The 5061-nt window shown below is 41.0% G+C and overlaps 1 pseudogene; it reads right to left on the bottom strand.

Moving 5' to 3' along the window:
- Positions 1-3580, bottom strand: part of LOC102469801 (nucleolin-like) — a 51239-nt pseudogene extending 47659 nt beyond the window's left edge.
- Positions 3581-5061: the final 1481 nt, after the last annotated feature.

The raw sequence follows: 5061 nt of genomic DNA, 5'->3' as shown, positions 1-5061 counted from the left end.
TATATTAAAAAAATATATATTATTTTCTTGAAATTAAAAAATATATATTAAAATACCTATTTAATGACCATAGTAAGCTTTATAGCATCAACTAGGTGCTACTTTATAGTATATTTATTCTACTCAGAGTTTCATGTCTAAAGTCAGACATGTATTCACTGATATATACATACCAGCTAAACATGCAATTGAAAGTAGTTAGATTTCTTAAGAAATTTTGTGAATCAATAAGATGTGGGAGAAAAAAGGAATGGAAAATGACTGTAGACAGCTAAGATAGTGTGGGAGGAGGGAGAGAAATGCAGAGGGTGAGAAATAGGAGTAAAAAAAATATATACATGTATATATGGAACTAAAAATGCAAAATTAATGATGATAACATGTATGATTAAGCCACTATGATGCAGGTTTTTTTTTTAGATTGGAAATCACATTTTGTATGCTGTGACAATGCTCAGGCAATGAACATAAATTAATTAAGTAATTTAAAATGTTTTGGAAGAAAATTACAAAAAAAGAATAAATAGCAATATCTGTAATTATTTGAACTTAACTTTTATGTCAACAGGGTTGTAGTGCCCACTGTAACCTTCTTTATAATTTTATTTTTAGGTTTTTGCCATAAGGCATGTGTGGTCGCCAGAGAGAGAGAGGAGAGGGAGAGAGAAAGAGAGAAATCACTCTCCAAGGGGAGATGGCCGTGCTGCAATCCCCTCTTCTCCATTCTCCTCTTGAGATTTTGGGCTTACACTCACATGCACTGACATGATTTTCAAGCTGCCACGTCCAGGATTCGAACCACAGTTTGTCATATGGGAGAGTCCAGTGCTTTAACCACTATGCTACCTGCTGGATCCCCAGTGCAGCCTGCTTATCCATAGCTTCCCATGCTCTTGTTTCTCTCTGTTAGCTGGAGGAAGACAGGTCTGAGGAGTTTCCTGAAAGGTGTGGCTGGTGTGCTCTGAGGCCTTGTACATCTGAGCATGACCATGTTGCTTTCCGTGAGAAACACAACTTGACTGGTGGAAAGTTTTGGTATTACAACTTCCTCCCCTTAAAATTTTGATTTTTGCATGTGCCAAGGGTTAGTATGGCTTTTATTTCTTTGCAGGTAGCTGTTTTTGCTGCTTCGATGCTTCTAGGATTAATTTCTTACCTTGAAGTTCATTATCTGCATCCTGGTATGTCTGGGAGTTGGTCTTTTGCCATTCATTCTGCCTGGCTCCTAATGAGCCCTTTTCATCTGAGGATATAATTATTCTTTCCTTTTTCAGTTCAGGCAAATTTTTTCTTTCTTTTTATGATTGTTGCTCCTTTTCTATTTATTCTGGTCCTTTCTTTAGGCACATAAATTATTCATATGTTAGATTGCTGGTCTCTGTTCTCAGTATCTCTTATTTTCTTTCTCATAATTTTGTCTCTATCCCCTTTCTTTAGCTTTCTGGGAAAGTGTTTTAAATTTTTCCAAACATTTTTGATTTAATTTTTTCCTGTGTTGATTCTAGTCTGCATTCCTTCCAGGTCTTTTTAAGCTTCTGTCATTACATATCTGATATCACAACATTCCTTCTTGCTGTCATCTCTTTTTAGGCTATCTACATCCCAGCCAAACTCTTGCCCAACTCAGCCTTAACAAAACCTCTTTCCCACCTCAGCCTTAACATACCTGTCCCAGATGTGTCCATCTAGGCCTGCCTTGCTCATAGTGACTTCTAGGGTACCCTGGAGGGCAAGTATAACACATTGGAGGTACCTCCTTTCCCACCTGGCCTTCACTGGTTGGACCGGGGATGAACACTTAAACTAAAGAGGCTTCATCTTTCAAGAATTTGAACAAAGAGACAGAAAGGAAAGTACACAAGTTGTTTAGGTACTATAGTTTCATAGAATTCTTTCCCCCCACCCCGGGTTTTTGAAATAGGGCATGTGTGTGTGTGCCAGAGAGAGACAGAGAGAAAAAGTGAGAAATCATCCCTGGAAGAATGGCCATGCCGCAATCCCTTCTCCTCCATTCTCCTCTCAGGATTTTGGGCACGCACGGCATGCTTGCCTAATGTGATTTTCAAGCTGCCAGTCTGGAACTAAAACTGTGTTTGGCCATTTGGGAATCCAGTATCTTAATCGCCGTGTCTTCTGCTGGCCCCCATGTAATTCATTTCTTAAGAACTCAATGAGAGTGCAAAACAGGTGTGTATTGGGAGAGACATCACTCTTAAAACTCTCTCTTCTAGGGCCAGTGTGTGGCATGGAGGTCAAGGTGCTGGATCCCATATGACTGACTGTGAGGCTCAAGTTCCAGACCCAATGTCTTGAAAATCACACCAGGCATGTGTACATGCATGCCAAAAGTCCTGAAAGGTAACTGGAAGAAATGGGATTGTGATGTGACTATCCACCCAAGGGGTGATTTCCCACTTTTCCTCTCTCTCTGCCTGTCTCTCTGTGGCAAGTGCACATGCCCTGTAACAAAAGCTAAAAAACTGAAACCAAAACCGCAAACAAAACGACTCTCCCTTCCTTGCGTTAATTTGACTCCAGAGTCCATTTCCTTAGATTGGTGGGAAACTCAGGGAATTTTTGTTACGGTCTTTTCCATTCCAAGTAGCTTGCACAGTGTAAGACATTGGGTGGAAGCTCTAGGCATTGGTTTTGAGTCTGACTTCCATAGTGCCTGCAGGTCCTAGGTTCTGCTTTTCTATGCTTGGTATGGAGCATGCAGTTCTTGACATAACCAGGAGCCTCTCAGTGGTTTCTCTGAGAGGAGTTGCTGTCTCCAGGCTGGGCTAGGGAGAGGGATCTGGTCTTAGCCACATGCCAAGTGTCTGTGCTACTATTCCCCCTGGCAGGCTTCTGGGGATCTTTCTTGGTCTTAGGGAATATACTCATCCCTTTTTCATATCCCCTCAGAGAATCTTTTCTCCTGCAGGACATTTGGCAAATTTCCCAATTGTCTTAGTCTTGGAATAACAACCAGGAAAGGGAGCAGCTTCTACTTTCTACCATGCCATAAACCTCAACAAGGAAGGGAAGGAGCAAAGAGCTTGCTTAAAAGAGCAAAGAGAAAAGAAGGAGAAAACAAATTTTGTTACATAATGTTATGTGATTTGATTATCTCTGCAGTTTTACGTTCTTTTATGTGGTTTAGATTTTTAAAAATAGGCCCCATTTACATAGTTACTATTGTTTCTGTTTACTCAGATTTCGCTGTGAGATTCTATCCAAGATTGGTATTAATCCTCAAAATAGGTATGGATATTTTTCTCAGGCACTTTAATTTTCCACTTGGATGCTTTTAGGATCTTCCTTCTAACTGAAGTTGGAGGCTTTTCTCCTGTTGGGTGACAGGGTGGCCTGAAAGGAATGTGCAGGATGTTAGGCTTTGGGCAGTGCTGGTGGGACAAATGGCACAACTGTCTCTATCTGAAGAAATGGCCATGCCAGGAGCAGACTAGCTGTGGCTGGGCTCCTTCCCCATGCTTTTTTGCTCACCTGAATCTGGGAGAGTCTTGCTTTTCTGATTCCTGCTCAGCCTCTTCTGGGTGTTGCTGTCAGTGGTCTCAGGCTGACCCTTCTGCCACATGGGGAGGCGTCTCTGTCCTCTGTTGTTGCTGCTGCTGCTGCTACTGCTCTAGCCCTAGCCCTCCTGCTTTCTTGGTTCACTGATCTGAGGTTCCTCCAAAAGGGTGAGGAGATGTTTAGGGAACCTCCAAAGGGGTGAGGGGATATTTAGGGGATTCAGCTCCTCCTTACCTTCCTCCTCACCCAAACTGTTCTGGGAAGTGAGTTGGATGTTGGCTCTTGTCCTCTTTCTTTTTCTTTTTCTCTCTTTTTCTCCCTTCCTTCCTTCCTTCCTTCCTTCCTTCCTTCCTTCCTTCCTTCCTTCCTTCCTTCCTTCCTTCCTTCCTTCCTTCCTTCCTTCCTTCCTTCCTTCCTTCCTTCCTTCCTTCCTTCCTTCCTTCCTTCCTTCCTTCCTTCCTTTCTTCTCTCTCTTCCTTTCTTTTCTTTTTTCTTTCTCTCTTTCTTCTCCTTTTCTTTCTTTTTCTTTTTCTTCCTTTCCTTTTCCTCTTTCTTTCTCTCTTTCTTTCCTTCCTTCTTTTCCCAAAAGATCCAAAATGTGCATGCATGTATGGAAGGTGGGGGCCTGATCATTTTCATCCTTTTTCCTTTTCTACAATCCTTTTCCTCCAGTTCCTTATCCTGTCAGGATCCTGGGCATGCTTTCATTTTCTCCTGTATTTTTTTTTAAACAATTATTTAAAATGGATCAAAGATCTAAACTTATGACCTCAAACTATAAAACTACTAGTGGATAACACAGGGGAAATGCTTGGGGACGTTGGGGCAGGCAAATGCTTCTTAAATAAAACCCCTAGAGTGCAGAACATAATCCCCAAAATACACACGTGGGATTACATCAGGCTAAAAAGCTTCTGCACAACAAAAGAAGCAATAGAGTGAATCAACAAGCCTTAGAATGGGAGAACACATTTGCAAAGTGGGCTTCAGATAAGAGATTAAAAACCAGAATATACAAGAAACTCAAGCAGCTTACCTCCTCCAAAAATGATCAACCCAGTTAAAAGATGGGCAAATAAGCTGAGCAGACAACTCTCTAAGGAAGATATATGAACAGCCAAAAAAGCGTATAAGAAAATGCTCAACATCCCTTATAATAAGGGAGATGCAAATCAAAACCACAATGAGATATCACCTAATCCCAGTCAGAATGGTTAAGTTTAAAAAATTAAAGAATGGTAAGGGCTGGTGAGACTAAGGAGAAAAGGGAACTCTCCTACACTGTTGGTGGGTATATAAATTAGTACAGCCACTGTGAAAAATGATGTGGAGGTTCCTCAAAGACCTACAAATAGAACTATCATATGATACAGCAATTCTACTCTTGGGTATCTATCCAAAGGATAGGAATACACTCAGTCAGAAAAATACTTGTGCATTCAGGTTTATGGCAGCATTATTTATAATTGCTAAGACATGGAACCAGCCCGAATGTCCATAAACAGATGAATGGATTGAAAAAGTGTGGTACATATGTTCTATGAA

Source organism: Tupaia chinensis, unplaced genomic scaffold (assembly GCF_000334495.1).
Source record: "Tupaia chinensis unplaced genomic scaffold, TupChi_1.0 Scaffold000093_1, whole genome shotgun sequence".
In the NCBI taxonomy this organism is placed as follows: Eukaryota; Metazoa; Chordata; class Mammalia; order Scandentia; family Tupaiidae; genus Tupaia; species Tupaia belangeri.
The sequence above is the reverse complement of the archived record's forward strand: the minus strand, read 5'-3'. Positions and strand labels throughout refer to the sequence as shown.